This window comes from Polypterus senegalus, chromosome 5, assembly GCF_016835505.1.
Source record: "Polypterus senegalus isolate Bchr_013 chromosome 5, ASM1683550v1, whole genome shotgun sequence".
In the NCBI taxonomy this organism is placed as follows: Eukaryota; Metazoa; Chordata; class Cladistia; order Polypteriformes; family Polypteridae; genus Polypterus; species Polypterus senegalus.
The window spans coordinates 132,606,175-132,622,951 of NC_053158.1; the positions used below are offsets into that span (position 1 = coordinate 132,606,175).

The following is a 16,777-nucleotide window of genomic DNA, read 5'->3' on the forward strand; positions in this document are numbered from 1 at the left end:
CCCCCACCCCAAAATCTACAACATTTTTATATCTTTTTGTTATACAACTAGGGGGCTTTGCCCCCTGCTTGGTTTGCTTGCCCACCCCCCCAAACCCCCACGCCTGTGCTATGCGCCAACTACTTCATGTCTCTGCCGCTCGCTTTGTAAAGGGGGGGCTGAACGTACCCCAATTAGACGCGATCGCTCCTCCTACACCCCCTCTTAGACAATGATACAATGGGAAACACATAGTTTTTTTTTACCTCCTCTTTGCTCGATCATCTGCTGGACTGCTGCTGCCTATGTGCTGCATGATCTGCATTTTGCACGGTGCACTTCTGTCCTATCACCTATGTCCATATATTTGATCTCTTTTCGCTTTTACCTTTTCATCAATATCACATTGAATTTTGATCCCATGTTTGGAAAAACATCATGACAATGCAACTGCCCGTGAGTGAATATCGTTTCATTCTCTCTACAAGAAATGTGTCTGACATAACCACGCAGGACTTTTCCAAATCTCTTTGCATAAGCTTTTGTCTCGCGAGGCTTCCTGCCCCGGGCATGGTTACATCACTTGGCACAAAGACTCGTCTCGTGGGACGTGAAGATGTCTCTGAGACAATCATGTCCAATCTCCTTCCAAGATTTTTTTTCATAATAGAGAGATATTGAATCATAGTTGATATAACATGGCTTTTTTGGAGCTAATCAACAGAAAAAGACTTGTTAATGCCAAAGTAAAACAGATCTCTGAAGTCAGTTATTGTCAAATCCACTTAATCCTGAATAGGGTTGTAGGGATTGCTAGAGTATATCCCAGCTAGCATAGAAAGCAAGGTAGAAACAAATGCTGGACATGGTGCCAGTGATTCGGAGTGCAAACACACACACATACACAAACACCCTAACCACAGACTAGGGTCAATTTAGTACCATCAATCCATGTAACCTGCATTTCTTTGAACCGTGGGAGGAAACTGGAGCACCCAGAGAAACCTCACGCAGACACAGTGGGAACATGCAAACTTCACGCAGATATGACCCGGAACGTGAACCCTGGTCTCCTTTCTGCAAGGCAGCAACACTACTACTGTGTTACCATGCTGCCTATCTCTGAAGTATGAACTAAATAAATTACAAATATAAAACATAAAATGTTTGGTCACATTCACCCCCTTTCATATGACACCTCTAAATCATGACAGATGTAGTCAGTTGGTCTTAGAAGTAACAGAATTAGTTCAAAAGAGATCATCTGTCTGTCTGTATTGAAGAAGTTAAAATTGATTACAATATAAATGCACCTTATTTGGCAGGTCTAGTTTGTAGTGAGTCAGTATTATGGAACTGATCTACACAAAGAAAACAAAAGAACAGATATGCATCTGACAAGAGCAGGCTGGTCACAAAAATTGTGTGACTGTGCAGAAGATGAAGAGTGGGCCAAGCCACCGAGAGACCTATGTAAATTTTAAAGGAATTACAAGCTACAGTAACTGAGATTGGACAGATTGTTGGTGCTTCACCATTCACACCCTTATGGGAAAATGGCAAAGAGAAAGACACTGTTAAAAAACACTCATGACATCTCAACTCGAGTTTGCCAGGAGGTACGTGGGAAACGGTCAGCTGTAGTGAAGGTTATAGGATCTAATCAGAACAAAACTGAGCTTTAAGGCCATCAGACTAAACACCATATATATTTCTCATTTTTCTTTTCTGGTCTTTAGAATTTTAATTTATGCCAGTAAGATTTGACCAATCAGATGCCGAAAGATTAGGGAGCTCATGTATATGTCAATGCATGAACTGGAAAGATCACAGACATTGCTGAAGTAAGCTACCTGCAAAAATGTTAAAATGAATGCCATAAGAAAGAGCATGTCCATGCTACACGTGTAACAAAAGGCCCTCTGAGAGATAAAGAACAGCCCAGGATCTCCAGCAATAAAGGATATTTTCTCTCCCCAAATAATGATATCAGTAACAATTATGAGAAATTTTATTGAGAGTTGTCAGTGGTTTACATGTAACACATTCTTTACCAAGGTTATACAGTATAGTGCAGCCTACATGATTTAAGGAACTGTTTAGGAATGCACCCTAATTGCGTGGAGTTTTTGTATGTGACAGAACTGTTAATATGGCTGAAAGTAAAGAATTCAAAAATAGATGTAACAATCCCAGTCTAGCCTAGTGGAAAGGCTCTATACTCTTAGTCACAGATTATAAATAGGCCAAGGGTATGCATTAGGCAGTAAACTGTGCAAATTCAATTTCAAATCCATTTATTCTGCCAATGTTTTAAAGACAGTGTAGAACAAAGAGTATCAGTAATAGATAACATAAAAGGTATGTACAATTAAGAAGCAGTTGCAAAACTATACTTCTCTAAATAAAATAATAAAAAGAAATTTAGGACTCAAAGCCACACTATGCATTACTTACAGGTCCCATTCACTATGTGTATTCAAGCACATACTATTATATATACTGTATATAAAATGGGAGTAAGGATCAGATCCAAAAGAAATGTTGGAACACCAGCCTTTTTAACTCAACAAACAAACTGGAAACAAAACAAATACACAGTGGCATTAAACAACAGAAATACATGCTATAGCCTTCTCGTATTCTACAAATGCTGCTCCGTTGAGTAGATCTGACTTTAGGAGCTCTGTCATCCAATCAGGCTCAAACCAAAGTGAGACGCCTCCTTCTGGGGATTCCTGGCTTTATGGAACTTGGCCCGGAAGGGGCAGAATCAGTTACTCCTTGAAGCTGTGGAAGCAGAAGGAGGTGATAATGTTAGAGACGGCACCCCGTCTTTTCCCAGAGATGCATCATAAACCTCCAGTAAGCCTGGAAGGTGATTCTCTAATACACATGTGTGAGACTATATAGGTTTCTAATAGGGGCTTTACAGACATACTGCATTGGAATAATAAATTAAAAATCAGCCATTAAAAGTGGTAATAGCCATTAGAAACACTAGTTATGTCTTGGCTATATTTGTAAATCAATTTAACGGCATCTATATAAAAAATATAAATTTTCTTCAAAAAACATAAATGTTTCTGACAGTGCCCAGAATTTTAACTGACATTATATATATGCATATAATCGGTTAGATTGGGCAGGCTGGGAATATATCCCACACTTGAAACAGCGGGGGGACTGTAGGTCTTCTCCCTTCTTTTAGTCTGAGCATCTGTGGTTTGTCAAAGGGGCTCAGGGGCTGCAGCATGTACCTGTCTAGGTTGGCATTGAGACCCATCTGAGCCTCCTGACTTACAGACCGCCCAGTGCCTTTCCACCACTTCAATCAGGGTGTCCATGATAGTGTAGTTCTGCCGGTGAACCTGCTGGGCGAGATTATCTAGGAGGACAATTACAAAGGTCTCACAGGCCAGCTGCTCAACCACTTGCTGGGCAGAATTGATATCTGGCCGTAGCCAGCGCCCCAGCTTACTCCAGACCTTGAAGGCCTGCGTTCTTATAGCCCTCTCAGGGTCAAATTAGCACTCACACCAGTCCCTCACTTGCTGAGCCGCCTTTATGCCATAGCGCTTGAACACCTCTAACTTGAGGGTGGTGTATTCGGCGGCCTGCTCCTCAGTCAGGTCATAATAGGCCCTCTGCACCTCCCCTTTCAAATACGGCACTTGTATGTACACCCACTCCAACCTCAGCCACACATTGCGCCGGGCAGTGCACTCAGAAATAAAAGATATGTTAATTGAGGGGGTAGAGACCAAGCAGTTTCTGACCTTACCGCAGCCGGAGTCTTGTTCCTCCGACATGGTACCGGAACAATAGTCCTGCCGACTACGAAAAATAAATATGTAACAGCCAGTCAAATAAAGTTTTGGGGAACCGCCCCATATAATGTCCAACAGATAGGTCAAAATAATGCTGAAACAAAGCAGGTTCAACCAAGCATTTGACAAACTCATAAGGTAAAACATGGGGTATTTATAGAGAAACAGAAATGACTACAGGAAATTAAAGAGGGGAAGTGACGTCTTTTTTTGGACATCTTTGTGATGTCATCAACGAGGGCCGGAAATACACTTCGGCCATTTTGGCTCCGCGATACGTCGGTTTACTTTTCTTCTTTGCTTCTGCGGAAAAAGTAAGAGAAAAGTCAGTACCCTTTTTTAACCCTCCGTCTTTCGACCGTCTACTTGCCGTGGGTTTTGTCGACTGTCTCCTAATTGTGAGTGCGTGACAATATATTAATATACACTATATATAAATACAGGGGTGGGCAAAAGCAGAGTTACAGTTGTTTACATGGAAAAAGACATGCAGGTTATGATTATTACAATAACTTTATTAACTCAAAAGAATGTCACAATGACACATTATAAGTGGCCAAATTACCTAAAAATTAAATCATTAGTGTAAACTTACCTTTGCCCACATATATTAGCCAACCCCCCGGCCACTTGTGTATGTGGATTTCACTTTCACCTAACAACAAATCTTTAAATTCTTGCGGATACGCATCTTCATTGGGAAGAAACACTACTTTTCACTGACGGCAACATGAATTAGACGAATTAGACAATCTGACTTAAAGTTTAAATCCAAACAATATATTCAATCTCTTTTCGCTGTTCCGTTATTTCACTGAGTAATAATTTCCATTTGTTTGCGCTAATACAATCTTTATTATCATTTTTTTGAGATTTTCAAATTTTAGTACTTTCATTATCTCTAACCTAATGCATGTGTATCGTGCCAACATTTTTGAATTCTTTACGACATGCTACTTTGTCATCTACTCTTTATCTTTTCTTTCCAGTCCCAGGTGTGGTTAAATCTCTTAGCACAAAGTCTCGTCTCGCGGGATGTGAAAGTACCTCTCTGAAACAGTCACATCAAGTCCCAGGATTTTTTTATTATAATAGAGATATATATATACATATAGTCACACATGCATGCTTGGGGACCACCTTCCTGGCTCTTTTGAAATAAACAATGCCACCAACTCGGAATGAGAGGGGGTGCTGATGCCAGCCTTATCTTCTTCCTTCCAAGAAAAAGTGCCCAAGAGGGATGACTGACAATGCCCACTGCCAACCCAACCTATACATACATATAGTCATAGTTTGTTCCTCTTCTTTGCGACATCCAAGTAGGAAGTACAGGGAAAGCTCTGAAAGAACAAAGGAGGAAATTCAGTTACCTCCCAACGTTCTTCTCCTTTCTCAAGAGAGAACCAGCTGGTGAAGGACAGGTCCAATGAGGGAACCAAAAGTACCTGTGAACATTGACCACCCAGTGAGGTCCAGAATGATCAAAGAAGCCCTACCTTTTCAAATTACTTGTTGCCACAGCTTTCTGATATGCCTGATGCAGGAATGATACCTAATACTGGATGTGCCTAATGTAAGAGTGACCCTAAACCATGAAAATTTGCAAAAGACTACCCTGAAGTTAAGCAAACATACTTTTCTTAAGGCTTAGAGACACCTGAAACTAAAAGTTGCAGGTTAAGAACCAGAAGGAGTCAACCTATTTTAAAGAGTGTAAGCTTTGGAAAAGACTAGAAAGACATTTGTTTGCAATGTACTTACTTACAATATAATCAATATAATCTCATGTTTTTGAATTTAAACAGTATTCTCTGGGTTCAGATTTTGGCTGATTGAGTGATCAGTAAGGGGGTCACTATATAGAATGCATAGATATAAAAAAAGAAAACTGTACAAACATATAAACTAATACAAAACTCAATAAATAAACAAATTGCAATTTGGAACAGTCGCTAATATCGATGAATAATGGATGAAAAACCCATACACAAGTGTTAATATGAAATGGTGGGTGGAAAGACATTTTCTCAAAGAAAGAAAACATTTTAATTTTAACGTGCCAAAGTAAGTTATTAGCTGCGTTGATGAGGACATAACAGTGGCCAACCCAGCTGTTTCTCCCATAGTATGCAGATGAGAAACAAGGTTAATCCTTGACAACTGAAAGCAGACATCTGATATTAAAAAGCAAAACCATTTTATAGAGGAGTACTGGAAAAAGACAAAGTAAATATTTTGCCAGGCCTCCAATTTTTATAGTAATTGAGCTGTAAACAGTTGGTGCAGAAGTCTGACTCCACAAAGGACAATACTGTCAATCACAGATTACCTTTACACATACAACATGATTTCTTTACTAGCAGAGAAAATTCATTTCCCATTATGAGGCAAGAAAGAAAGTGAGATTCTTGCGCACGTCTTTCATGTATTTCCACAAAAGAATAATGTCAACAGAGTGCATAGGTATCAGAAGTAATGGAATTCACTATTTAAAAATACACACAGAAAGGGTGACTATAGGATGAACTAAAAACTGTAAATCAATAAACAAAACCAATACAAATCCTTCTCCCTCTCTGGGCCTTCCTAAACAGGCAGTTACACAACCTGTTTAGTGAGTGGCTTCCCGACTAGCTCATCTCCAACTAGTACCTTCTGCTCTCTCATTCTCTCCACACTCTAGCCTTTCTTTCTCCAGTCTTTGGACCTCCACCCAACTCATCTTGTGATTCCAGACTCATTGTCCTACAATCAAAGATCAGTGTTTCAAAACTGTATTGAGAATCCCCTCCAGACCAAGTCATAGAATCACCTCTGGTGGCAGATGTGGTCTTGAAGAGCTACTGGGGGTGCTTAATGTCTCTGCATTTCTGTCTTTAAAGAGGCAGGTCTCTATAGTAGCTTCTTGGCTAACTATTCACGCTATTGTGTAGCAGTGCTAGTTCTATACCCGCTCCAAGTGGGACATATCTACTGCCACCTGCTGACAAGAACGAATTGTGCTGGCTTCAACAGACCTCTCTGACCATAATCTTTTGCTGTGTGAATTGTGGTGGAGTGCTCTTGAGCAGATCCCAAATACAAATACTCACATACACAGGATAAAAAAACAGGCAAATAAAGTGGAGTGCAATGGCAAAAAAGAACACTTACAACAATATAAACACCTAATACCAACAAGGCCCGACAGCACAGACACAGACCCAGGGTATTGATAAGTATGATTACCCCTTCCTATTTTGAAACCATACACTCCACCACTTATTTTTCTTTATATTCTTGACACCAGCACACTGTCATTTTGTTCAAACTTCTCTTGTTTGGGCACATCCATTTTGTAGCACATATGAATGGGTGCCACCATATTGTATATAGAAATGACCCCATCCCTAGATGCACAGCATAATGCCTGTAATGTCACCATTCTGCCCCTGTAAAAGATGGTAATGGGAATAACCTGGTGTTACAGTTTTGGTATTCAAAGTCTAAGCAAAAACTACTTTGTGCTTAGTGTAAAGATCTTGAGTTACTTTTTGGTATTGAACTTCTGCCTTTGTTTCCTGACTTTGATTTTCATTAACCAGTTTTCAAGTTTTGATGATCAGTATTTTTGACTTTTGATATTTTTGATCTTCCAACTTCGTCTTTGCGCATATCTTTGCCTCTGTTGGTTGTTTCAACTAGGGCTTGTTTATTTTACACCTCAGCATTCAGGACCATTACACCAACTCCAAGTTCCTTGATGTATTGTTTGAATGGAACAAACAGTATATCAAGGAACAGCGGGTCCAGTCCTACTGGTGCCTACACTCCAGGGTTCTAGGCCATGTCACAAAGTCCTGGTATTATAGGTAGAGCTCTTCCAGTTGCACCAGATGTTAACGGATATTGCCCTCACCAGAGTTACTTTGGAAGATGCCAGACTGTCTGTTCTCCCCAGTACCCTTATAAGGCTAAATCTGCCCTGTAGACATTTGGGCAACTTCAAACACCATAACATGATTTATTTTTCTATCAGGGTCTAGATTGTCCCAGTTCTGTAATAGCTGTCCTCTGATCCAATCAAATATAGCATTGCTACAAGTGTTGTACAAAGCGGTGGTTCTCAACATTCAGTCCTCAGGGACCCCCAGATGTCTGCAGGTTTTTGTCTAAACCCAGTTCTCTTAATTTGACTCCTACCTTAACTAAGCAGGCCATTATTTCCCAGTTTCTATGTTTTTACAATCATCCAAGAATTTACAAACTAGTTTTACTATATTTTTATTGAATGAAGCGGGAATTCATATGTGCTAGTGTTTAAGAATTCATTTTTTTTCTTTTAAATATATATGTTTTAATGTTCTGGATGTTCAGTCAATTATTTACTAATAAACACAGAAATGGGTAGGACTGATGTAGCTGATATTTTCAGAGTAATTTGCGCTGAAAACAAACTCAAAAAAGTTAATTAAAAACCTAACCAGTTAAAGATACAGGAAAAACAAACAAATGTCATAATTTCCTAGTTTAGTGTAAATCTGACATTGCTGCACTTTTCTAAATGCAAAATAAAAGGCAAATGGTGTCAGCTAACTAAAAAATTAAAGGTAACAATAACTGACTGATTGAGAAACTCATTGGCGGCCGGGGGCCCTGAGTACTGAATGAAGAGAAGCACTGGTTTAAAGTAACCAACAGCCATACAAGAGAAAAAGCAAAAATATCTTTTTTGGAAAGTGGCCCAAGAAAAAGTTGCCCATGAGAAATCTACTCAAGCAGTGGTTTTATAGTTATCTGATATTAAGTGTACTTAAGTGTCAAATGTTAAAGTAAATGTAGGCATGCCCTATGTTTTATATATTGTTGATAAAAGTTCTTATAAGCTTGTGTGAGTCGTATTAGAATCACTAAACTATGAGCCAAGTAGCTGCAGCCCGAAGTAGTGACATTTGGAGTGAGCAGACTTCTTAATGATCATATCCTAATTCAGTGGAGAGGCGGCTAATGGGAGAGGCGTGCCAGCTTCCCCTGCTTTAAGATACAGCTAATCTGTTCCTAAAATCCTCTATGTAAAGTGAATTACATAATGCAAACTCCTAATTACAATTTATTTTAATGGAACACTAGGGGGCTCCACCCCCTGCTCGCTTCGCTCGCCACCTCCGATATACAATTTAAAGAGATTGTTATTTTCATGGAAATTGATACATATGCATTATTTTCACTTTTACTTTAAAAACTTTTGTAAAAACCATACTTGTCCTTTATTTCTGGCCCCGTACGTGGTTACATCTCTTTCTCACCAGATGTATAACGCTGCTCGCGTTGTGGGGTTTGGGGGCGGCTGAACACATGCTAAGGATATGCTGTCGCATCATCTGCTGTCTTTTTGCTGCTTGCAAGCTGCCTGTTCTGCTTGTCACATGTTGTTTTTATAAGAGCTGGGAGGACATTTTCTTATCTGCCAAATGCAATCCAACAGCTGCTAGGTTAGATGTCTGTGGACTTGTTTTAAATGATGGCTCACTGCCTGGTCTCGTGTGACATTGTAAAAACAATACTTGTCCTTTATTTCCGGCCCTGGGCGTGGTTAAATCTCTTTCTCGCAGGACGTATAAAGCTCGCGTTGTGAAGGGGGGCAGCTGCTGTCGCGCTGCCCTTCAATCATTTTAAAGCCTGTACAGCCACTGTCCTTTTTGCCACTTTGTGTCTCTGCTGCTCGCTTTGTGATCGCTTCTCCGTGATCATAAATAATACACCTGACCGAATTGTGTTTTCTTTGAAATTAAACTTGTCGTTGCTTTAACTGTTGTGGGACCACAGATTCTCATAGCGTATGGTCCATTATTATGTAAATCTACGTTTTGTGCATTGAATGTTGCGAATATGAAAAGACTTTGTTTTCTGCTCTTTGCCTTTTATTTCTGACCTCGCTTTGCCCTGCTATTTTTTCAATTACACCTGTTCCTGATGATTAATTTCCTTTTGTTTGAGCTAATATGATCTTTTAGTCGACGTTTCATTTATAATGTATTGTCCTTTATACGCTTTATATGTACTGAGACCCCTGTATCTGTGTGTGATGCGTGCCTTTACACTACTGATTTTTTTTCCTGGCCGTGCTCTGATATTGCTTGTAAGCAGGGCGTGTCTTGAAGAATTTCATGTCCTACAGTATATCCCCGCGAGACGCTCCATGGCCATTCTCTTTTGTCTCGCGGGTCTTTTATTTGTCTTCTGTGATCTTAACGTGCAGATCATGTATTGTCTCCTAGTCATTCCCTCCCACGGGATTTTTTTTATAATAGAGAGATATTTTAAGCATTCACTGGCCCCAAAAATGATGTAACTTTTTCTTCAAATAATATCTAACTACATAAAATAGACAAAATTAGTTTAATAGTAACATTTACAACTTTACCTAGATTTCATACCTTAGTTTCAAATTCAAATTACAGTAATAACATCTTGGTTTTCTTTGGGGGTTTTCCAACTTGTTCACAATTTGTTTTGGAGCCATGAAAACCAGGATAATGTTAGAAGATGTGAGTAACACATAAGACAAGTTAGTGAATACACAAATACATTTCGCTGCATCCTGCAAATCAGCTTGCCCAGGTCAGGAGGCTGCCAAAAAGTCAGATTCTGAAATCAGCGGCTTCCGCTGTGGAAGTAATACAAATTGGGATTGCACATCAAAAATATCCAGTGTTTGGAAGCTGCAGTAAACGCAGTGTATTAATTCTGCATCAGCTCAGAGTATGAATGTGACTGCAACTGTATGTCACCAACATCTAGCCCTGCCCCAAATATCCAGCCCCTCCCTGTTCTGCAATCTGCAGTGAGATGTTCTTGGAATAACTGCCTAGATACCTAGGTGTCAGCACCAGCAGTGACTATTTGAAAAGTGTAAAAAGCCTGTACTTCAGATAACTGACGGAACAAAGCAGTATGCATATTTGCATAGCCTATTTATTTTCTGGTTTAATACAACAGTAATGAATGGGTCTAGCAACACATATGAAGTAGAAGTAGCCATTTGCATTGGAACATTTAGAGAAGCAAAAGTGAAAATAGACAGAAACGTTTATGTTGAAGTAAAGTAGAATTATTCTTAAAATGTACTTAAGTGTAGTAACAAAGTAATGCAGCACTGACTCCGACCTATGTTTTTTTAAAACACTTTCAGAGTTTAGTGTCTCCTATCTGCATATCTTAGTATTCAAAGAGGCACACTTTCTTCCACTCTGGGTTTCTTTCTACCTCTTTCTCTCTTTATCTTTCAGATGTCTCTCCAGTGGGACTGTCCAATTTTCATGTCACATTTGCCTCTGTCAACCATTTGCTTGCTGAGCAACCCCTTACACTGTAAAGCGGTTTGTTACTAAATGTGGTTAAGGTGCTTCCCCTAAATACTGTATACCATCCATGACTAACTGGTTTGTAGCCTGAAATGTGACTTCATTCACAGGAAGCTGCTGTCACCCAAAGGCAGTTTAAAAAAAAAAATTATGCAAGAATATGTTAGCAAATGAAATAGCAGCAAGAAAGAAAACTCAAGAGGGCAAGCACAAGGCATGGCACATACATTACCAGCAGGGTGCCCACTCATTGCATAGACTCTAGGATAAGAAACGACCATTTTTATCCCTGGGGCAACAAAAAAAAAAAAAAGGATGTATCCTAGAAATGTGGGGGAAGGAATCATAAGATGCAGCGCTTCAGCTTTAAAAATGAAAACTGTTTTTGTACTGAAAAACAGTACATCTTGGCTATGAAACATACTAGGGGCAAAACTGATTATGAAGAAATGAAGAATACCAAAAGAGTATCATTAATGGATAATGTTGGCCTGTTGGACATGTTTAGTGTAGTCATTCTTAAAAAAAAAGAAATCAATGTTATGTTTAAATAGCAGACAACACCAACATCCTCAAATCCACTTAATTGTTTAATCTACATTAAACATGAATTTATGCATAGTATGTATTCTGTTTCATTAATGCAGATCACCTGCTGCTCCAAACAGCCAATCATGTAGCTTCAAGTCAATATATACAACATACCGGCCTGGTCAAGACGAGTAATCTAAACAGCTCTGACCACAGCATGACTGTTGGTACTAGGTCCTGGAATTTTGACACACCTCACTTTATAGAGTTTGCAGTGAGAAGTTAAGCAAAATAACACCTTTTATTGGCTATCTATAATAACTATAATATAAAAATATTACAATATGCAAGCTTTCAAGGCAATTCAGGCCCCTTCTTGTACATCTTGCCTGAAGATGGGGTCTGAGTTGCCTCAAAACCTTGCATATTGTAATCTTTCTAGTTAGCCAATAAAAGGTGTCACTTTGCTTAACTTCTCACTACATTCATAATGGCTAACACGGTACAACACACTAGTACTGTAGAGTTTGCAGAAAATATTATAATTAACAAAACAAAATGAGCTGCATTTCTGTGGTAAAAAAAAACACCCTGTTAATAAGAAAGATCAGAATGGTCACAAATACTCACATAACAGCTATTTGAGATAAAAATCCCTGAATGCATGCCACCATGGACCTCGAAGCAGATGCTGTACAGCAGCAGATGACCAAGTTGGATTCCACTCCTGCCAGTTAAGTAAAAGCAAATGAGGCTACATTGTGTACATAATCGCAACAGCCAGACAAACGAAGACTGGAAAAATGTCAGATCTGACAGCTTTTGATTTCTGCTGTGACATGCTTATACAGTATGCAGATGGTAGAATCAGAATTGTGTCTAAACAGCATGAATAAATGATTAATTCTGTCTTGTGCATATGGTAAAGAATGGTGGTAAATGAAAAGTGTTCTCTTGGTGCAAATGAGGCCACTCAATACCAACTGAGTATCATCTGAATGCCACTGTTTACCTCTTCATTGTTGCAGACCATGCATGTCACTTTATGGCTAAAGGTTGCTCTTTTAAAACTGGATAATGCATTATGTCAGAAAAGAAGCTTCATCTCAGATTTGCTTCATGAAAATCACAGTAATTTAATTTTACTCCAGTTGTCTGCACTGGATCCACCTGAGTTCCTTTGGAATGAGGTAAAACAAGATGTTCACAGCATGAATATGTAGCTGAAAAACCAGCATGAGGTGCGCAATGCTGTTTAGTCAGCATGGCTCAATATTCTTAAGGATAGTCATGAACTCAGTGCAGTAGGTAGGCACCACCACTCACAGCTGCAACAAAGCCTATAAAATACTATGGGTATTTACACAAAATGTACTTTTGTTTTTAGGCAACTCTGCAATTATTAGATGTATATGTGGTTCAGAGGAAAAAGAATACAGAAGTCACTATGACTTTCCTAAATAGTTGCACGTTAAACCATTTAAAGCAAGGGTCCCCAACTCCGGTCCTGGAGGGCACCAGTGCCAGAAGGTTTTCACTCTAACCCTTTTCTTAATTAGTGCACTGTTTTTGCTGCTAATTAACTTTTTTTGGATTAATTTTAGTTGACCTGCTTTTTTAAGGTTTGTTCCCCTGAATTTCTTCATTGTTGCTCTGAATTGCTTCAGTTATTTCCTTAAATGGCACCCAAACAGAAATCAAATGTAAAGTGAGTGAGCCAGCAGAAGATCAACTAAGTCAGGGCCTGAAATTCCAACCAATTGCACTGCAACCAGTTGCTTAATTAGGTACCGAGTCTTGTCATTAATTAAACCCGTTCGTTAATTCCACGGCTCGTTGCTGCTCTCATTGTACAATAACATACATTACTGAAATTACTGATTTTCTCTTTTCTAAGAGCACTGTTAAAATGTTTTGGGGACCTGAGCAGATCAGTATTCCTGAGACGTTCACCTTTCTTTATTTTCAGATATTGCATGATCGACAATGTTGGTCATGTTTTGTTGGTCATATTTTGGTTCATTTTGTATCTCATTATTGTTTGGCTACTAATTAAGGAAAAATAAATAATTAAGGCATCTGTGTCTTCAAGAATAAAATTAATTCAAAAGAAGTGAATGAGTAGGAAAAACAGGTCACTAAATAAGAAAAGGGTTAGAATGAAAACCTGTAGCCACTGGTGCCCTCCAGGACCGGAGTTGGGGACCCCTGATCTGAAGCATAATATTAACAAAACCAAGCAGATGTTCATTTCTATTACGATGATATGAGGATAGAATAAAGCAACCCAGCTCTATTTTCTGGGAGCTACAGTGGACTCTGTGGAAGCAGTTGCAGAGAGAACAATGTTATGAACGATATCAAGAGCAATATCTGAAATCTTCTAATAACACCCTGACCAACATGCAGAGAACCTTCAGCAAAACAATTATTTTACGACAGTGCTATCAGAGGCTTTTTTTTTTTTTTTTTTACAAGCTTCCGTTGCATGTTGCAACAAACCCCTTAACGAAACAATTTTTAGTGCCACATCTATCTTTCAGTCAATCAGCCATCAGGACCTGGATAAAGTGACATGGTTTCTTAATGACAAAATGATTACACTGGAGACTACATGGAAACTCTTAAAGCAATGTGAATTCCAAAACAATGGATTTTGGTAAATACGTCAAAATGCAGCTTACAGCAAACTAGTGTACCCATAGCTACATAGGGTATACATCCTACATAAAGTAAAGCAGCTGCTCTAATGGAAGAAAATATTTAGTATATCTATATTGAATCCTTGTACTATCTATGCTATTTTTTGATAACCTGTCCAACAATTCCACAACTTATTGAATGCTGAACAACAGAACTCAATGGAAGTGGACTAAGGATGGGGGCAAGGCATTCAACAAAAGCAAGAAAAACTGCCAGGATATCTTAAAACACAATGTCCACTGTTTAGCTTGCAAGGATTTACCTTTTGATGTGGCAGGTTTAATTTCCATCGTTTCTGTGAATGATGAGAGCCAATGCCATCAGATTAGGAAACCTAAACTTAGATGAGGAGATGTTTGGACACTTAAAAGAGAAAGAGATATCTTATTTTATATAAAATAATTTCACAGTTACATACTTTATATGGAGAAACGTTTACACCAAATGCCACCCCAAGCCACTGCTTGTCTGTTCTTGAACCACAAGTAGCAGTGCCAACCCATCAGAGATGGGCTGTTCTTTTGCCAGGGTAGAGATAAGATACTGAAGAGCACTGAGGAAATGAAGTATAATATAGTTTATCACTTACAGTTAAGGAAACAAAAATATAAGAGATATTATTCTACCTTGAAGCATAAAGGAATTATTACTCCAGGTAAAACACAACTTGATGTAAAGAAAGAGAGATGCAGTGCTGTCACAGGCACTAGATATCACACCTTTTAGTTGGCAGGCATATTCCACATGCAGACGGCAGCTTTCAACAGAATAAGGCTTTGTTTTCCGGGAGAATAAGGTGATTAAATCTCAGCATTACAGGGCAAACTGCTACAGGACTTACATGTCTAGAGTGAAAGCTTTTGTGTGAAAGTACATATGGTGGCCAGGAATGGATATTTCAATTGAAAAGAAAGTCAAAGGGTGTATTGTGAGTATGGCTGTAAGAATTCTGCAAGGCACAATGCCATTACATTATTGCTTTCTGCAATATGGCAATCTGTACAACCAGTACAGGTTTGAAGAAAAAAAAAGAAAATGTTTTGAGGCCTAGAAGGCAGCAATTCAGAATGGACTGAGGCAAAATACCTCATCTGTACCATATTAACAAGTGTCGTTGATTGTTTGAGATGCTATTTTGGTGAATGTGGCTTACCAGAGGTGCACATTTCATTCTGCAACCTTTGATCAACTGAACAGCAAAAGAATAAAATGAGACAATTCAAAATATAAATTATATTTTGTAAGGACACTTTGGGAAACTAGGTTTCTTTTATAACCATTTAAAAGTCACCAAAACACCAATCCAGCAGCTTTTCTTATTAAAGGGTCACAGAGACACAACCGACCCTGGCAGCATAAGAAGAAAGCATCTCAAAGCATTCATTTTTTTAGACTTTCCCTTAATAGAGTGATCCATTCTCCTGATTCAGTGTCCTAAAAATGGAAATAGTAACAACTGGTATCTGCCATTGTTTAAGTTCTTTCATGAGTCGTTCACAGGTAAAGTGACAATCTCCAGAACTGTGAGGAAATACCGTATATACAGGCATTGGACTAGAAACTTTTGCAACTTTAAACTTTGATAAGGTTGTAACGGAATCAATGGAGGACAGAATTGCTATTTAAACAGCGAGTCCTCAAACAAGGTAATCTTAAAACATGATATTTACAACTGTGTAAAAGTTTAATATGGTGGACAATACAGCAATGATCTTAACTGATTCATCTGCAGAAGCTAAACAGCACAGAATGTGCAACTCTGCAAGCCCTGTTTGCTCACTTAAAGCAGCTTGTAGTAACATGGCTCTGTAGTTCTCGTTCTAAAGTGAACACATGCTGTTAGAAACAGCCAGTGTGATTAAGAAATTTGTGGAAATTGCCACCTCAAGAATTATGAATTTCTAGCTGATATAGTGAAGGAAAAAATACCAGTATATAGTAAATGTATATTTTAACAGCAAAAAGGTGTTTTCAATTAATTATTTAAAATGATTAGAACCTGTCACTGCATGTACTGTATATTTATATTCAAGCAGTGTTTCATCTCCCATATCAATTAATTTATTGTGTGAGAATATATCCATCCATCCATCCTCTTCCACTTATCCGGGGTCGGGTCACGGGGGCAGCAGCTTGAGCAGAGAGGCCCAGACTTCCCTCTCCCTGGCCACTTCTTCTAGCTCTTCTGGAAGAATCCAAGGTGTTCCCAGGCCAGCCGGGAGACATAGTCCGTCCAGCGTGTCCTGGGTCTTCCCCGGGGCCTCCTCCCGGTTGGATGTGCCCAGAACACCTCACCAGGGAGGCGTCCAGGAGGCATCCTGATCAGATGCCCGAGCCACCTCATCTGACTCCTCTCGATGCGGAGGAGCAGCGGCTCTACTCTGAGCC

At 39.1% G+C, this 16,777-nt stretch overlaps 1 long non-coding RNA gene across 2 annotated transcripts; it reads right to left on the reverse strand.

The window, feature by feature from the left end:
* Positions 1-2,010: 2,010 nt before the first annotated feature.
* LOC120529508 lies at positions 2,011-14,797 on the reverse strand. 2 transcript variants are annotated; one of them, XR_005633765.1, is made up of 4 exons: positions 14,652-14,797; positions 12,317-12,413; positions 5,093-5,152; positions 2,011-2,769 (listed from the first exon to the last, which is right to left on the reverse strand). It is a non-coding gene; the product is annotated as an uncharacterized LOC120529508 (long non-coding RNA). The 2 variants fall into 2 exon arrangements; XR_005633764.1 differs by lacking the exon at positions 2,011-2,769 and having other exon boundaries at positions 4,786-5,152.
* Positions 14,798-16,777: the final 1,980 nt, after the last annotated feature.